This window comes from Vitis riparia, chromosome 19, assembly GCF_004353265.1.
Source record: "Vitis riparia cultivar Riparia Gloire de Montpellier isolate 1030 chromosome 19, EGFV_Vit.rip_1.0, whole genome shotgun sequence".
Classification (NCBI taxonomy): Eukaryota; Viridiplantae; Streptophyta; class Magnoliopsida; order Vitales; family Vitaceae; genus Vitis; species Vitis riparia.
Window position 1 is genome coordinate 14588409 of NC_048449.1, and position 20582 is coordinate 14608990.

Here is a 20582-nt window from a genome sequence, read left to right on the forward strand (position 1 = left end):
TGGATCGTACGACCAGAATTGCGTCTAAGCTTTTGGCTCTGCTTTTGCTTCCGTTTTCTCCTCAGTAGGAAAGAGAAGAGTGAGCAACAAAGGACATTTACAATTTGATGTAAAATATGAACAATATTTTAAATAAAAAATTTATTTACTATTAATACCTGTAATTATGGGTCTGCCCTTTTCATATAAATTTGGGGAGTTTTTAGAGAGTTAACTGGGGCAATAATGATCCACATCTTAAATTGGATTTTGGAATAGTTGTAGAAAAATACATAAATCTTTTCTTTTTTATTTTTTGGAGAGATGCTTGATGTACTTTGCACTAAAATAGATACTTAGAGAAGATGGTTTTAACTTAAACCTCAAGTGCTATTTTTTTTTTTTTTTTATATATAAAAAAAGCACTTGATTACTTTTCATTTATCATTTTTTTTCCATGTTCATTATTGTGTTGACTATTACAAAAATCATGTTATAATAAAAATAAAATTATTTTTTATCATTAAATTAACTAACCCTATTTTGAAGTTTTTGGCAAAGTTACAAGATGTTTGATTTATATCTCACTTTAAATGAAAAAAAAAATTGTATACTAGTCTATGTGCACATAAGGTTATGACTAAGTCCATAATATATATATTAGTAAGTGCACATAAGCTTATGACTATGTCTGTAATATATATGCTAGTAAGTGCTTCCATAGCACGCAAGTATATGATTGTATCCAAATAGAAATACCTGAGTTTGTAAAATACATCGTTTTTTATTTAAAAAAACAAACTTTTCTACTTAAATTTAATAAAGTTAAGGTAATTTTAACTTAAATTCATTAAGATTTTGTATTTCCCTTTAGAATCCCCTAAAGAAATATAATCTATTTTTCATTAATAAGATAAGGCATTTCCCTTTAGAAATGAGTAAAGAAATCTAATTTATTTTTCATTAGTAGGATAAGATTAAATAATAAAAAATACAGAAATAAACTCAATAACTCACACTTCAAATAGTTTAAGAGCAAAATTTGTTAAACAAAATTTCTAAGCCCAAAAGAGAGGTGTTAAAATACATCATTTAGAATTTCTACTATAAATAGGATGTCATTGTCATAAAAAAAAAAAAAAAAAAAAAATCAATGTGAATCCCTCTTTATAATGGCATGTGGGTCTACCATATGAAATTACTTATTATTAGTAGAAAGAAAAGGCTTACCAAATTCATAAATAACAATATAATCTTTAGCTAGGGAGGGTTTAAAAAATCCTAATGGACATTTTGGATATTGGATATCATCGACCTTCAAATTATTTCAAAAGATAATAATTTTCACATCATAGAAAACTACCATATGCGCAACTTAAAAAGGGCTCCAAACAACAATATATTAAGTTGGCATCATAGAAATCAATGAACCCCAAATGTTTAGACCAACTCAACGATGATATGGATTGTTTTCTCCTTGTTATATTTGTATGTGCCCCAGATTTGCCTTAGGACAAGCACTATTCAGCCTTTTGTGTTTCTAGGTACAATAGACAATTGGATAAGCAAACTTCAAATAAAGTTTAAACAATGGATGGTGTAATACCTAGCACTAATGAATTATCTTAGTACTTAATTTTAAACGTGCGTAATTAGATGTTAAAACTAGTTTAGTGTTAATCTTCTTTAATTATGAATTAAAGTTTGATTAAGGTTAATTGTGATTAGTTAATGAATTAATGATGCTCGTTAGGTTTTTAGGGGCTGATTATAGTTTTGAAAACCTAAAGGACTAATGGGCAATTATGGGTTTTATTTTTAATAACTTGAAGGATTAAAGTGCAAAATTGGGAAGTTGGAGTTAGTGGAAGCCAAGTGGCATTCCACCTCCTACTTGGGTGGATTGGTGGTAGCCATGTGGCTTGCAACCTTCTACTTGGGTGGATTGGTGGTAGCCATGTGGCTTGCAACCTTCTACTTGGCTGCATGGAGAGCCATAAGGACCTGCAGCTCGTTTTGCACCATTTTAGCTGCAGCAACTTGGGTTAGAGAGAGAATCTAGAGAGAGAAAGTGTAGATTTGAGGTAAGCAAGTTGTTTAATTTAGTAATTTGGGTTTATTTTGGTTCCTAATAGTATGTTGAAATACATTAATAGTGAAATTTGTGTAGAAGTTGAGTGTAATTAGCTATAAACATGTTTTAGTTAAAAATCACAATTAATTAAGGATAAAAGTATTTTAGCCTAAATATTTTATTAATGGTAAGATCAACATAAATCTTTGTATAATTTTGTTTAATTGAAAAATAGATTAGTAAACATATGATTAATTAGGTTATTTGGACACTTGGGATTTGTTAATGGATTAGGCTTTAAGACAAAAATTAAAACAATTAGTGTTTGGTAATTAATTAGGGAATATTAAAATGCATTGTAAATATTGTTTAATTCAATTCAAATTTGATTTGAAAACCTGTAGGCATGTAGATTAGAGAATATTAGAATTAAAAATTAGCAACAGTAAATTGTATAAATTTTCATCGTTAGGAAATCTAAATTATGTGTTTCATTTCAGTTCCTTGTAATAGGTAAAGATTGCCTACATAGAAGAATTACAAAGGGAAAGTCCGTGTTAGGTAGGGAATTCTATCCTATCCCATAGTGTATATGATTTCTTTTCTTGAAACATTTATTGGAAATTTCATGTCATTTCTATGATTTCGTAAAATGTTTTAATGTGTCATTGCATCTCAGTTTATTGTGTTGAAATGTTACATTGAGATTGGAACGCATATTGGTATGAAGATTCATGGTTCAGTGTTGTGGAAATGGTTCATGGTGTGGTTGCATTGCAAGAAGGATATGGAATAATCACAGATGATATTCAGAGAATTGATTGGTGGGAAGTATTTATGCGATGCTACGTACATTATCTTTTGATATATTGTTTATGTGGGATCGTGGGTCCTTGGGTGACAGTTCCTAAAGCCCTCGAGGAAGACACTCTGATGTGGGTGTATGGGGTTGGTCCTGCCCCTGGGTTTTAGTCCCTATAGACACAGGGTTGGTCCTGCCCTTGGGTATGAGTCCCAAAAGACACGGGGTATGACTTGCCCTTAGGTGATGTCCCAAAACAATCATTATTATATTGATCGAGTATCTTGTGGAGCATTGATATCTGATGTATAGATTGGTGGGGGTGAGCAGTTTATCAGTTGTGAAAGAGTGGTCGAGGAAAAGCAAAGATGAAACCAGCAAACACATGCATACATGTTTACATTTTTGTTAATGGTTATAAAATGTTTATCATGCATGCTATTACACGTTTAATTCAAGGTTTTTAAGGGTATGCTTAGGATGGTTATAAACTTTTCTACTAAGTTGTGAACTCGCCCTATCCCTTCTACCTTTAGATGCAGGTCACACGACCTATGCAGGAAATAATGCTTGAGCATTGCTTTACTGTGATTAGATGCTCTTTGCTCGCGTTGATAGTGTTTTGAGGCCTTGCCTTTATATTAAAGACTGAATCTTTTTGTAGGAATGATGTAATATATATATAATTTTTAGGTACACTTGTAGTATGGGCTACCCGTAGTGAACCAAGGAGTTTTGGTATATGTAAATTAATGTAGTACAAGTTTCTTTTGTGAAATGAAACATATTTTGTTAATTAATAGTTACGAAGTTTAATACAAGATGCACTCTTTATAATAGGTTTTGCATATTCTCCTTTTGTGTAAAATCAAGAAGGAACTCAGCATTTATATCCCCATATCTTTGAAAGCAATTATATTGTATTTGAGTAAATTGTTTAGTTTGGAAAAAAAAAAAAAAAAGAGGTTTGACAGATGGGGAGATAGCTTGCTAAAAAATTTCAGTAAGGCACAAGGAATAGATCAAGCGACTAAAAAGAATCATAGAGAATATGGAGTCAAGCAAAGGATTAATGCTTCTACCTTCAACAATATCAACTTCTTGAAATTCTTTTGTACTGGTCGTGGATACCATAAAACTTTCCAAGCTAGCAACTTTTTGTTTATGTACTTAGGCATTTATTGCAGTAATCTCTTGTTCCATGTGGAATTCATTAAGCTTCCTCTAAAACTCCTAAATACAAGACTTCAACTCCAGTTTTGTGAACCTCCGACTCTGGTTTTAGTTAGTGAAAAAAACACACATTGTTATACCTTGCCAATCATGTTTTGGAAATAGTCTGTCACAGAATCTTCAGATAGGGCATGCTCATATGTTTCTTGATTGACTCCATGAGCATTTTAACACCCTTGTGGGTGAATGCTAGATGAGAAAAGCAATATGAAATATATTTTCCCATTGTCTAATGTCTACAACCAAAGACAAGTCTCAATAGTAGCCAAAAACCACATCACAAAGTACATACAAGTTGGTTTGAAACTTTTTCATCAAACAAAGTGACATCCCCTTGAAAATATTACAAGACAAATGAAGAAATAAAGCTATTTGAGAAATCAAAATGAAAAGCACCTTTAGATATCCCACATGTTGTAGCAACAACTAGTACCAGAATGACTAGGTAGAATACAGTGACAATCTCCTTGTTCTTTAAAAACGTGCTAATACAGCAAGAAGTATACCCTTATGGGAGATCAAATCAAAGGAAGTGTATAAAATCAAATGGTAGAGATTTACATATCTTACTTAAACAATGAATGCAGTTTTCGACTGGCTAGAAAGCAAATTGAGAATGATTTTTTTGACAAGAAGAATTACAGCAAAAACCTTTTGGATGTAGCCAATGATATTGCATCTATGTGTGCATGAATGTCCAAGACACCAATGCACACAACAATATATGTACCTAAGCAGAATTTTAAAAAAATGATATTCAAATTTGAAATACCACTATGGCAAAAAAATAATAATAATATTTTCACCTTTGTAAAGGACAATGAAAAATTACATCTAACCTAAAATTCTCAATGAAGTATGTTTCCAATATGAGTATATTAGGAAATAAAACCAGTTCAAGCATACACAATGTTAAAAGAAAAGCAAGGAAACCTCACATCTTATAACGAATACGTGTAAAAACTTGACATGATAAAAAGATCCATGATAGAATGAAAATAGAATTGAAATAATAGCATAAAGAACACCTGAGACTCCACCAAAACCTACTGGAAACCTATTTTCCAAAGATATCTGGAAGAAAATTACTTACAATATTCATTTAACATTAGAATACAATTTAATTTCTACAAAGCTTTGATTGGAAAGGTGTATGGCGGCCAATCAAGTTCTTCTTAGTAGAAGCATTAGAAATAGCTTCCTTTGGACACATGACTCCATATACATCAATTGGTTGAAGGTCACTCAATTTCTTCTACTAATCTAAGGCTGCTTGAAAAAAAGCTATATGAAGTTGTGGCCCAAAAGAGTTATGCTGCAACATCATGAAAAATAAATTCAATGCAAATTATCTTACCATAGCATTCTTATCCTCCAACCTCCCTGCTGCAACTACAACAACCTTGTTTGCATGCAAATTAGTACAACATGTTGTCAAAATAGTTCCTCAAAACTTGAAGAACCTTACTTCTAGTATAATATGCAGAAACATCTCAACATCACACTAGCAATATTTCCAAAATGGCTTGCTTGGTTTGAAGTTGAATAGATTAACTCACTGTACCCTCAATGATGAGAAACAAAAACAACAAAGAAATAAGCTTAAATGGAAACTAGGATGGCATCCAATTGATGGAAAACCTTAGGAAGTTAAAATGAACAATGATAGAACCTAGGATGGCGTCCTAATTATGAGAAACCAAAGGAACATACAAATAAGCTTACATAGTTCACAATGATGGGAAACCAAAGGAACGAACAATGAACACAGGCGGAACTTAGGATTGCATCCAAATCTTTGGAACCAAAAGGGACATAGAACACAAACCAAAATAGAAACTAGGATGACATCACAAAGATAAGAAACATAACAAACAACCAACTAAGCTTAGGTAGAACCTAGGATGACGTCAGAGTGATGAGAAATAAGAGGAACAAACAAATAAACTTAGATTAAAACTAGGATAGTAACCCAATGATGGGTAACTAAAGGAACTAAGAATCAATAGAGATAGAACAAGCGGTTGTGCTAAAAAACCTCAAGAAATGGAGTTGCGCGAAACAAACTACTAGATGGGGATGCCCTACTACACTAAAGGAAGTGGGAGTCTGCTAAGTAATGCCTAGGAAAGTGTTTGCCTTAAAAGAATTGAAGGGAGTTGTTTAGTCTAAACATACTCTAGGAAAGGGAATGAATTTAAAATCTCCATGAAGATAGATGACCTAAGAAATTGAAGGAAGGGTGATGGACTAAGGTAAATCAAGGTAGTTTGATAGTGCAATGAATATGAATGTCCTAAACAAAATAGAGGAATGGGAATACCCTAATAACACTCGAGGGAAGAGGATGTCCTGAACATACTCAAGGGATAGGGCATACCCTTAAACAAACTCAAGAAAGGGGGATGTGCTAAACATACTCAAGGATGTGGGCATAACCTAAACAAAACGCAAGGAATAGGAATTCTACGAAGAAACTACGGGATGGGGAGGAGAAGATGCCTTAATAACATTGAAGAAAAGGGGATGATCTAAACATAGAAAAGGAAGGTGGATGCCATAAATTAACTTAATGAATGGGGATGTTTTAAACATAATAATGTAAAAAGATGCCTTAATATGACTCGATGAAATCACATTCCCTAAATGAACTCAAGGAAGCTCCATGCATTAAAGAAACACAAAAGATGAGGTTGCCCTAAATAAACTCAACGATGGAGTATGCCCAAAACAAACTCCGAAAAGGCGTTGCCAATAGGAAACTCATGGAAGGTTTGTTTCATTTTTGCCTCAGTCTTCAACCTTAAGTCTTTCTTGGGAGTTCCACTCTATATTAGGTCTTTGACCTCAAGGTTTCTCAGGCTGCGCCCTTTGTTAAGGTCCTTCGGACCCTCTGGTCTCTCTTTGAGGGGACCGTTTGGGTCCTTTGGACAAAGGAAAGGGGAAAAAACTAGCATAACCTATTGGAGGGCTGATATGATAATAGCCCTTTAGCTCTTATGCTCATTATCCCAGGCAATATGATATGCGCTTTAGGGCGTCCCCAAGATGTGTTTTCAGATACTGCAGTGCAATTACAACCTGTCTTTGCTCAATGGATACAAAACACCCATGCCCTAGCACGCACTAATAAGACTCAAGAATGGGGGTTGCCATAAACATAATCAAATGATGGGGATGCCAAAAGTAAGTCTAAGAATCGGGTTGTCCTAAACAAACTCTAGGAAGGGGGATGCACTAAAAAAGTTCTCAAGGAAGAAGAGGGCACAAACACTAAACAAACTCAAGGAATAGATATTCTTTAAAGAAACTAAGGGACAGTGGGACGTCTTAATAAGACTCAAGGAAGGGAGATGCCCTAAACAAAGATATGGAAGGAGAATGTTGTAAACAAACTCAAAGAAGGGGTGTCACACCCTGGTTTTTTTTTTTTTTTTTCCAACAATTGGTACTCAAATGCATTATAAGTGCTCTCAATAATATGGGAATACTAAAATTTAAATGCTGAATTCTTGTTTGATTTATTGCAAAAAGAGGACATGCAATACCTGTTATAAAGCGTACATCTTGTATTAAACTTTGTACTATTTGTTAACAAGTTATGTTTCGTTTCACAAAAGAAACTTATACTATATAAATTTGCATATACCAAAACCCCGTGATTCACTACAGGTAGCCCATACTACAAATATATATATCTATTACATTATTCCTACAAAAAGATTCAGTCTTTAATACAAAGGAAAAGCCTCAAACACTTTCAATATGAGTAAACAACATCCAATCACAGTAAAACAATGTTCAAGCATTATTTCCAATATAGGTCTTCTGACTTGCATCTAAAGGTGGAAGGGATAGGGTGAGTTCACAACTCAATAGGAAAGTTTATAACCATCCTAAGCATACCATTAAAAACCTTGAAATAACATTTAGTAGCATGCATGATAAATATTTTATAACCATTAACAAATATGTAATCATGTCAACATGTATGCGTGTTTGCTGGTTTCATCTTTCCTTTTCCTCACCCATCCTTTCACAACTGATAAACTACTAGCTCCCACTAATTTACACATCATATATCAATGCTCCACAAGATACTTGGTCAATATAATAATGACTATTATGAGAAATCACCCAAGGGCAAGTCATATACCCTGTGACTTCAGGGACTCATACCCAAGGGCAAAACCAACCCCGTGTCTTTAGGACTAAAACCCAGGGGCACGACCAACCCCATACACCCCACATCGGAGTGTCTTCCTCGAGGTCTTTAGGGACTTCACCCACGGTCCCACATAAACAATATATCAAAGGAAAATGCCTGTCACCATCACATAAAACACTTCCCACCAATCAATTCTTTGAATATCATCAGTGATTATTCCATATCCTTCTTGCCATACAACCACACCATGACCCATTTCCACAACACAGAACCATGAATCTTCATACCAATATACGTTCCAATATCAATGTAACATTTCAACAAAATAACCCGAGATGCAATGTCACATTAAAACATTTAATGAAATCATAAAAATGACATCAAATTTCCAATAAATGTTTCAAGGAAAGAAATCAGATACACTATGGGATAGCATAAAATTCCCTACCTTACACAAACTTTCCCTTTGTGATTCTTGTATGTAAGTGATCTTTACCTATTATAAGGAACTGAAATGAAACACATAATTTAGACTTCCTAATGATAAAATTTATACAATTTACTATTGCTAATTTTTTAAAATTATATTTTTCTCTAATCTACGTGCCTACAGGTTTTCAAATCAAATTTGAATTTAATTAATAAATATTTAAAGTGCATATTAATATTCCCTAATTAATTCCCAAACACCAAGAGTTTTGATTTTCTTAAAGTCTAACCTATTAACAAATCCCAAGTGTCCAAATAACCAAAAGAACTAAAATTAAGCACAGATAGAACCTAGGATGACATCTAAACGATGAGAAACAAAAACAACAAACAAATAAGCTTAAATGGAAACTAGGATGGCATCCCATTGATGGAAAACCTTAGGAAGTTAGAATGACCAATGGAACCAAAGGAATAACCTTAAATTGAACCTAGGTTGGCGTCCTAATTATGAGAAACCAAAGGAACATACGAATAAGCTTAAATAGGTCACAATGATGGTAAACCAAAGGAACGAACAATGAACATAGGCCAAAACTAGGATTGCATCCAAATGGTTGGAACCCAAAGGAACTAAGAATAAACCTAGATAGAAACTAAGATGACGTCACAATGATGAGAAACATAACAAACAACCAACTAAGCTTAGGTAGAACCTAGGATGGTATGCAGACGATTGGACACAAAATTAACTCAAGTTGGATATAGATAGAACCTAGGATGACGTCCTAGTGATGATAAATAAGAGGAACAAATGAATAAACTTAGATTAAAACTAGGATAGTAACCCAATGACGGGTAACTAAAGGAACTAAGAATGAACAAAGATAGAACCAAGAATTATTGTCCAATGATGAGCAATCAAAAGAACAAACGAATTAGCTTAGATAGAACCTATGATGGCATCTCAATGATGTGAAACTAAACAAACTAAGAATGAAAATGAATAGAACTATGAATGGTGTTCCAATGATGAGCAATCTCGGGAACAAATGATTATGTTTAGATAGAACCTAGGATGACATCCTGATTATAGGGTGAAGGACGAGGGACACCCTAAAAAAATTTAAGGAAGTGGGTTGCCCTAAACAATGACCTTAATAGACTTAATGAAGGGAATTCTCTAAACAAATTTGAGCAAGCGGGATGCCCTTAAAAAGCCAATGGAAGAAGAACGTCATAAATGAACATTAAGAAGGGGGATTCATAGAAAGGGTTGCCACAAACAAACTCTACCAAGGGGGATGCCCTACTACACTAAAGGGTTGCCAAAAAGCGGTTGTGCTAAAAACCTCAAGAAATGGAGTTGCGCTAAACAAACTACTAGATGGGAATGCCCTACTACACTAAAGGATGGCCTAAAAGAATTGAAGGAAGTTGGTTTGTCTAAATAAACTCTAGGAAAGGGAATGAATTAAAAATCTCCATGAAGTTGGATGACCTAAGAAACTGAAGGAAGGGTGATAGACTAAAGTAAATCGAGGTAGTTTGATAGCCCAATGAACAGGAATGTCCTAAAAAAAAATAGAGGAATGGGAATACTCTAATAACACTCGAGGAAAGAGGATGCCCTAAATAAACTCAAAGAAGGGGAATACTCTAAATAAACTTAAGGAAGGGGTTGCTCGAAAACAACTCAAGGATGGAGGATGTGCTAAACATACTCAAGGATGTGGGCATAACCTTAACAAACACAAGGAATAGGAATTCTACAAAGAAACTATGGGTTGGGATGGAGGAGATGCCTTAATAATATTGAAGAAAAGGGGATGATCTAAACATAGGTAAGGAAGGTGGATGCCATAAATTAACTGAATGAATTGAAGGGTGATCCATGCATTAAAGAAACACAAAAGATGAGGTTGTCATAAATAAACTCAACAATGGTGGATCCCCTAAACAATCTCAAAAAACGGCGTTGCCATTAGGAATGTCATGGAGGGGGAATGCGCTAAAGAAACTCAAAGAAGGGGGATTCTCTAAACAAAATTTGGGAAGGGGATGTCATTAACAAACTCAAGGAAGGGGGTTGCTCTAAACAAACTCTTCAAAAGAGAATGAATTGCAAAATCTCCATGAAAAAGAATGACCTAAGAAACTAAAGCAAGGGTGACGCCCTAATGTAACTCAAGGAACATGGATGCACAAAACAAACTAAAGGAAGGGGGATGCCCTAATAAAACTCAAGGAAAGTGGATGTCGTAAACAAACAAAATTCCCTAGACAATCTAAACAAAGGGAGATGTGCTAAAAAAAAAAAAAAAAAAAAAAAAAAAAAAAAAAAAAAAAAAAACTCAAGAAAGAAGAGGCAAATGCACTATGAATCGTAAGGAAGTTGGAGTGCACTAAAATCAACTCTTGGAAGGGGGGTTCCATAAACTCAAGCAAGAGGGATCCTTTACACAAACTTTAGGAAGGGGAACAAATTAAACAATCTTCATGAAAAGGGACTAAGAAACTCAAGGAAGGTGAAGCCCTAAAGTAACTCAAGGGAAAGGGGTGCCCTAAGAAACTCAAGGAACGAGGATGCCCTAAATAAACTAATGGAAGGGGGATTCCTTAATAACAGTTTTGGAAGGGAGATGCCCTGGTAACACTCAATGAAGGGGGATTCCCTAAACATACTCAAGGACCCCAATGCCTCAAACAAACTAAAGTAAGGCGGATCCCACAGACAAAGTTAGGGAAGGGGGATGCCACACACAAACTCAAGGTAGGGGGGTGCCCAAGTGCCATAAACTAAGTCAAGGAAGAGGAATGCCTTTATAAGACTTGAGTATGGGAGATGCCCTGAACAAAGTCACTGAAGGAAGATGTCCTAAAAAAATTGGAGAAAGGAAGATGTCGTAAACAAACTCCAGGAGGGTATAAACCAACTCAAGGGGTTGGGGGATGTCGTAAAAAACTAATGAAAGTGGGATGTGCTAATAACAGTGATGAAAAGTAGTTGTCATAGACAAATTCCAAGAAAGGGGATTCCCTTGACAAACTCAATGAAGGGAGGTGTTGAAAAACTACAAGAGGTACATGCCCTATAAAACTCAAGAAAGTTGGGGTGCACTAAATCAAGTATTGAAAGGGGGATGCCCTAAACAAATATAGGGAAAGGGGATGCTCTACACAAAGTCCAGGAAAGGGAATGAACTAAACAATCTCCATAAAGAGGGTTGACCTAAGAAACTCGAGAAAGGGAGATGCCCTAATGTAACTCAAGGGAGGGTGATGCCCTAAAGAAATTCAAGGAATGGAGATGCCCTAAACAAACTAAAGGAAGGGGGATGTCGTAAACAAATTCATGGAATGACAATACTTTAAACAAACTAAAGGAAAGGGGGGTGTCCAAAAGAAAATCAAGGAAGGAGAGGATTCCCACAAGAACTAAAGGAAAGGATTCCTTAATGAAACTCTATGCCATAAACAAATTCAAGGACATGGGATGTCGTTAAAAAACTCAAGGAAGGTGGATGCCCTATAAATTTTAAGGAAGTGGGAGTGCACTGAATAAACACTTAGTAGGGGGATGCCTTAAACAAATTGAACTAAGGCGAATGCTCTACACAAACTCTAGGAAGGGGAATGAACTAAACAATCTCCATGAAGAGGAATGACCTAAGAATGTGAAGGAAGGGTGATGCACTAAGGAAACTAAAGGAACCCCATGGCCCAGGCAAACTAAAGGAAGGGGGGTGTCATGATAACACTCGGGGAAAATGGATGCCCCAAACAAATTCAAAGAAATGGAATGCCCTAAAAAAACTCAAGGAGGGATGGTAAAAAAAAAACTAAAAGAAAAGGGGATGTCCTAATCAAAGTCAAGGAAGAGAGATTCCCTAATAATAATAAGGGAAATGGGATGACCTAAACAAACTAAGGGTAGGGGGATGCCTTAAAGAAACTCTAGGAAAGGGGATGTCATAAACAAAATCAGGATATAAGGATGAAATGAAAAACAAAACTCCATGAAGAGTGATTCCCTAATTTAACTCAAGGGAATAGGATGACTTATGGAAACTCCAAGAAAGGAGATGCCTTAAAAAAAATTAAAGGAAGGTGGATGCCCTAATAAAGGGAAATGACCAAAATAAACTAAAGGAAAGGATGATGCTAAACAAACTTAATGAAGGGGGAATGACTTAAACAAAACTAAAGGAAAGGGGGATGTCCTAAACAAACTTAATGAAGGGGGAATGACTTAAAGAAAACTAAAGGAAAGGGGGATGTCCTAAACAAACTTAATGAAGGGGGAATGACTTAAACAAAACTAAAGGAAAGGGGGATGTCCTAAACAAACTTAGTGAAGGGGGATGCCCAAAAAAAAAAACTCAAGGAAAAGGGGATGGCCTAAACAAAGTTAAGAATGGGGGATACTCTAATCAAACTAAAAGAAAGAAGGTGCCATAAACAAAGTCAAGGAAGGGGTTACTATGGACTTGCATTTCTCACTTGTGTCCCCACTCGACAACGAGACTCATTTTTTATTTGTGAAAATTTGGAGTTTTCATGCCACTTATTTATTTTTATTTTTTGTAAGGAAAATAATATAAGAAACTAAAAGCTTAAGAAAAATGACACCTTAAACTTTTGGAAAAACATGTCTTTGAAATAATAAACCCGAGTCTAGGTCCAAGGATCAGGTTACCTATCAGGAAGGTACCTTAAGGTAGTGGTACTCTAAACCCCTTAAAAAGGTCTCTACCGACTAAATTGAGGGAAGTACGACAATTAAGATATTAATAGAGGGAATCAAGGAAGACTAATGGTGATTACTTAAATTCCAATAACATATTAAGCAAGCTAAACAATAATTCAAGTCAAACCATAAAGGAAGAGTAAGATGCGTACCTGGACTACAATTTAAAGGGCTATTACAAGATACTGAAGTTAGTTCAAACAACAAAATATATAACATGCATCTCATCAACGAAAATCAAACAAACATCAAGGCACTCAACGCCAATATCAAATATGGTCTGGTTCATACAAAACATTTCATATGTAACTAAAAAGAGGTGAATGGTGGAGAGTGTACTTGAAGAACATATCTTTAACGCAATGCACTTTCAATACAAATGGAGAAGCTAGGATAAAAGATGATGACAAGCAATTACGAGAGCATAATATTTGCATGGCATGAACTTACAAAGACATCAGCTATACAAGGTATATAACCAACTAAATAAATCAACTTTGGGAAAAACTTTTTTGATGCAAATAACATTCTAGAATAAATTTCAAGATGTGAGTAACATCACACAATTGTGGAAAAAAATTTTAATACACTCCAAAAATAATTAAAACAAATTTTAAAACTAAAAGGTCATTAGCTATGTTGAAACTGGTAGCAAGGATAAGTTTTAAAATACCCTTTATGTAGGGTTCTGTCAAGTCTTCATTCAATATTCCATAACCCATACATCCTCAACCTCAAGTGAAAAGATTACCAAGTCCAAGGACATTCCCATTAGTTTGGGGCACAAGTTCAAACTTATGCAAATAAAAACAAAGTTTTTGGAAAACCAAAAAGAGAACGCAACTTGTATGAAATGAGTTGCATGTTTTTAAAAGAAAGTGAGATCTTTGCCCTAAACCTAAAAGGAATTTTCTTTTAAAGTCCTTAAATGATTCAAATCCTTTTGAAAATAATTTAAATAATTTTAAAAAAAAATGATTTTAGGAGGAGCAAAAAAAAGAACAAAGAAAATTAAAAAATTTCGAACAAAAGACCTAAAAGTTGGGATTTTTTATTCATAACTTAAAACAATTTGAAAAGAAAGGAAAAATCAACTTATACCTTCTTTTTGGCTACCTTTCTATTCATGATTGAGAAAAGATCTTTTTTTTTTTTTTTGTAAAAGAAATTTTGACTCAAAAATCAATCAAGTTTTTTCTAAAGAATAACAAGCTCTCAAAGGTAAATGATCAAACATCATGAATTTTTAACTAAGGTAGCATTCAAAGAACTTTAGAAAATAACTTAAGATGATTTTTTTTTTAACTAAACTAGCATTCAAGGAACTTTAAAAAAGAACCTAACATTAATCTGTAACCAAACTAGCATGCAAAGAACTTTAAAAAACTAATACATAAATTTAAACTCCATTATTATCTTTCAAATTTATCTAGAAATTCAAACTCCAAAACTTATATACTGCCTAAGGGAAAATCTAACAAGCTCATCACCATCATGAAAGGGAGATAGAGATTACTTGTCTTGAGGGGGGCAGAACAAGAGAAATGCCAATCTCACATAAGTAAACAAATAGGTTGTTAAAAACAACATTGATTAAACCAATTGCTCTAACAACAAAAGCATAAGTTGATTTACATATTAAGGCAAAGAAGAAAAAAACACACTTCTTGTCATTGTCGTAGCTCCGAACTTATTAAACCCCACATTCCACATTATATTATTTCTTAAGAAAACCAAAAATAATAAGAAACAAACAACTTTTGTAGTAGATCACAAAAATAGAGTTAGCTCTACCACTGTCATTCAGTGCTTCTTTTTTTCCTCTTCTTTTGTTAATAACCGATTTAAATAATTAAAGCATCACTAGATAACAATGAAATCAAGCCAATCTATGAGAAAAAAAAATAAAGAAAAGAAAATTCCGAACAACCCAAATACATTATCTAGTAAGATAAGAATGCAATTGAGCGAGTAACGTAAAAGGGGAAAAATAAGAAGAAAAAAAATTGACATTATGAAAAGAGGATGACTCCTAGAACATTTGACCCACAACCCTATCATTGGTCTAGTTGGGATTGGCGGGGCTTGAACCCATAGCTTTCGCCTTGCAAAGTCATTGCACTGACCAATTGAACTACAATCCACATAAATAAGGTCACGACTGTCAATAGAGGTAACCAAACAAGTTGTCCAAATAACACTTAACAACTCAATCTTTATAATAACAAATACTTAAGTTTAATTTCATTATATTGAATGACATACAATTCTTTTGTAGAAGTACTTATAAATAAAGTATCTTCAAATCAAACAAAATACACTTATATCCATGCGCTGGGAAAAAATGATTCATATTAAGGCAGAAAAGTAAAAAGAAATATCAGTTACTATTAGATGTCAACCCCACATCCCACATCATATTATTTCATGCAGAAACCAAAAGAATGATTAGCCCAAAACCATAATGAATCCAAAATCATGAAAACATGACTTGACATGGAATAAATAGTCTCTATTAAAAAAACCTAAGAATATAAATAAATCTCAAGGCTATGCCCCACACTATAATGACAACAATTACAAATTGAAGGGATTTGCACTATTACCAATGAAGCGATTTTCATAGTGCATCCATCTTATACTACTTAAGAAATAGCATAAACCAAAAGAATTATTAGCCCAAAACCATAATGAATTCAAAATCATGAAAATGTTATCACGACTTGGCATGGAACAAATAGTCCCTATTCAAAACCTACAAATATAAGTAAATCTCAAGGCTATGGCCCATACCATAACGACAACAATTACAAATTGAAGGGATTTGCACTATTACAAATAGAAGCGATATCCATAGTGCATCCAGCTTATACTACTTAATAAGAAATTGCAGAAACCAAAAGAATTATCAGCCTAAAACCATAATGAATTCAAAATCATCAAAATGCTTCCATGACTTGGCATGGAACAAATAGTCCCTACGCATATATAGTGTCAGGAGGCTCTTCCCCAAATTGATATAGGATATCACAACATCTCTGCAGCTTGGTTTTCCATTTTAGTTAATGGAACTAAAAATGTTGGTGGTTACACAATTTACCAATGGCTAAATCTTCTATGGAGATTATTTTCCTCCACTTGCCTCTTACCATAATTAAATGACAAATTCCTTTAATGTTGCATCTCGAAGGTTTGGTGAACATTCCTGCTTGCAAAGTAACATGAAAGAGGATTGTAGTTTGAGGTTCTAGATTCATAGGATGGTGGCCATGGATTTCTTGATAAGTAAAAAATCACCATAGGGATCTCTGTAGGCTAATTGCTTGGTGTGTGGCATTTTGAAGGACATATTGAGATACGTGATGACAACCCAAGGGTTCATGGGATTATGAGAAGTGGTGTTAAAAAGGATGTTCATGAAGTACATTGTTTTTCTGGCTTATCATTTTAACCAACAAAATTAGCTCTCTTGTGCCATGAACTTAAGATGACTAAATGGAAGATGGTTCTTTATTGTCCAATTTATAAAATGAGTGAGATTTATCATTCAAATGAGGGCATGATCTCAAGAGGAATTTGTAGCCATCGAAATAGAAAAAGAATTATACACGTGTGTACACATATAATACATGGGTGCACACAATAAATGTAATGCATGTCAAGTGTAACTACAAACTGGGAGAAGAATATATTGATGTGTTAGCTAAACTTCTATTGTGGCATTTCATAAAAGTAAAATTTCCACCATTTCATTTCATAAAAAGCAAAATTTCCACTGTTGTAGTTCATAGAAGCAAAATTTTGATTGTTGCCTTTCATAAATAAAAAAAAAACCACATCGCTTCTTCATGTTGTTACCTGGATCTAAGGGCCTTTTTCCTAGCAGGGGATTTCTTGTCATTAAGGGATTTTTTGTTGTGACCAGCAGAGTTAGATGGCAGAGAATTGGTTGCAGCATTAAAAGATTTTGTTTCCATTGTCAGCATCTTCAAAGATATTTTTCGGAGGGAATTAGACTGAATTAGAAGCAAAAATAAAAATATGTCAATTGATCAATGACAAAGTAAGATAAGATAATATCAAGTTTTGCTCTTTAATATTTTACACTAAGGATAGATACAAAAAATGCTCATAGGTCTTGAGGAATGGTTGAGTAAATACTAGCATGATGGATATACCTAACTTGTGGCAGCATAATAAATCTTTTCCTCAAACCTTTTAGCAATTTTCCTTAGCTCATGCAGTCCCTCTGGTCCAGAAATAGGAAGATGTCTCTTCAATGTGTCCATGCTAGACATAAAAAAAAAAAAAAAAAAAGAAGGTTAAATTGCAATGGGTTATTCTTATGCAATCATTGGTTTTAAAAAAAAATTCTTAAATAAGAAATCATGTTAGTTGTGCACTGACCATGTCACATAAATTTCCAACCAGAAAACAATATTTCATGAAACAGGATTTTAGGGTAAATAGAAAATTTTATTAAGGAAAGGAAATGAAAGGAACTAACATCCCATAATAAGATGGCGTTTGAGGGTAAGACAACCAGAAAGTTGGTATATTTATAGGATTCCATGCTTACATCCCTTCCTTTGAACAAGTCAAACACAAAAGATTGTCTCTTGCTATTTACTGCACATTCTAATACCTTTTTTCTAGTTCTTGTTTTTTAATGATCATATTTGAACTTCCTCATGTATTGATTTTTAATGTACCTAACATGCTCACAAAAACTTATTGTGTCTTGCCTAGCTTGAACTCCCAAATACAAGAATCAATGAAATTCAATTATATTGCCCCAAACAATTCATGGAATGCCAGCTTACATTTCAGTTAGACCAAAGATTACAACAAGTTCTTTGGTCACTATACTTATTTCTTGCCAATAGGAGAAACTGGTTTAGAGGTTAGAGGCCAAGAATATTTTTAGACCACCTATGTAGACTAGCCTAACCTAGACTAATATTGCTTTTGTTAGAATATGATATACAAAATATGGGTCCAACTCTTGATAACTTAAAACTTTGAGGAAAATTGATTACTTAACATAATAAGATTTTAGGTTATTTAGAGGTCTCGAGTTGAAATCACTCCCCCATTTATTTATTTGTCTAATTATGTGTAATCACAAATGTATGATTTATCTACCACTACTATGATTTGGGAGGATTGAGATTTGTCTGCTACTACCATGATTTATGCCTCTCATGGCAGGTATAGGGCCACATGCATGCAATAACAAATGTGTGATTTGTCAATCATGGGTATAGGGCCACAGGTGCGTGATAAAAATGTGTGATTTATCTGTCACTAATACCATAGTTTGTCTCTCACACCCAAGGTGGGTACAAGAACATGATATACGTTTGTCTATCACTATTGCAATTTGAGAGGATGATCACAAATGTATGATTTCTTTGTCACTATTTTCATTATTAGGCTTGTGTTTTTACTCGAAGTGTTTTTAGTGGAAGCATTTCTGAAAGTGTCTTTAAGAGAATTACCAATCTAATGTTTCTTAAAAAAAAAAAAAAAAATTATAATAATGATTTTTCAAAATTTTAAAAGTATTTTTTAATTTTGTTAAACATCTAACTTTTTTTTAAAAAAAATATTTTTTAGTTTAAAAATAATTTCTAAAATTACTGTCAAATGTACTATTATCGAGCCTTTTTTAAAAAAAAATTAGTAAGTGTTAAAATCTATTACAATATATAAATTTTGAAACTAACTTTAAAATATTTTTTAAAACGTTTTTTTTTTTGTTATTTACAACAAAAATAGTTTTCAATTCTTAATTTAAAAAAAAAAAAAAAAATCTAACTTGAAAAACAAGTTTAACAAACTTTTGACAAATATAAATTTTTGAAAATTTGTTTTAAAAATAAATTATTATTTTTAGAAAAATCTTAGGTGTTTTTAATTATTTTTTATATTAAATAATAATTTAAAATATAAATAATTTTTTGAAAACTTTAATATGGGACACAATTGGTTTTTCTTTTTTCTTCTTCAATTTGTTTAAGTGAAAGTATTGTAATTGATATTTAAGCTAAAAATTTAATCACCATGTACCAAAAGATTAGATTGTGCCATATTTATTTTTAACCTAAATTCGGCCCATTGGCTTGCCCAAGTTGAATTTTGGGTCTCACCTCAAATAAAAGCGAAGCTCGAACCTGAACCCCTTAATATCTGGGCCAGGTTGGGCTAAGAATTAAATTCCTCAGAATAGGCATCCAACCAAGGGAATGAAAGTACCCAATGGACTTGCATTTTAGTTGGGCCCTTTCAGTCTTCTGTTTGTTGGAATGAAAGGACCCAATGGGCTTGTATTTTTAATTGGGTCCTCTAATTATTTTTTTAACCTCATCTTAAATAGCCCAAGGACCCAAAAAAAAAAAAAAAAAATTGTTTTCTTTGAGAAGTATATCCCAATGCCTCCTAAATAAATTGTTTATATTTTACTATAAACTTTTATAAATAGAAATTTCAATATTATAATAAATAAATATTACTGCCATTTTTTTTTGTTGAGAAAATCGCTTTTAATTAGTTAAAGGGAAATTTAATTAGAAAGTAGTTAAGGAATTTAGTTAATTATGATTTAAAATTACCATAAGTTTGAAAAATAATATCTAAGTATTTATCATTGTAACATTTTGACCAAAATAAGAATATTAAAATTTTAAATAATTTTTTTATTTTGATAGAAAATTTGACCTATAGTTAAATAAATCATTATATAATTTAAAAATGAAATTTTAATATTTTTCATTTTTTATAGAAGAACCCTAATTAAGCAATCTTAGGACCCGTTTAGCATATTTTCTAAAAATTGCTTTTCAAAACTATTTTTTATTCTTTAACTTAAAAACAAGTTTTAAAAAACATAATCAAACAGTCCCATATTTTTATTTAAAAAAAAAAAGTGAAAACAATTCCTACTTGTGGTTCTAAAAATTAATTTTTATTTCATTTTAATTTAAAAAATTGTTTAAAGAAATATAAAAAATGTTTTCAATTATTATTTTTAAAACAAATCTTAGGTGTTTTTAATTATTTTTATATTAAATAAGATTTTAAAATATTAATAATTTTTTGAAAACTTTAATATGGGACACAAATCAGTTTTTTTTTTTTCCCTTCA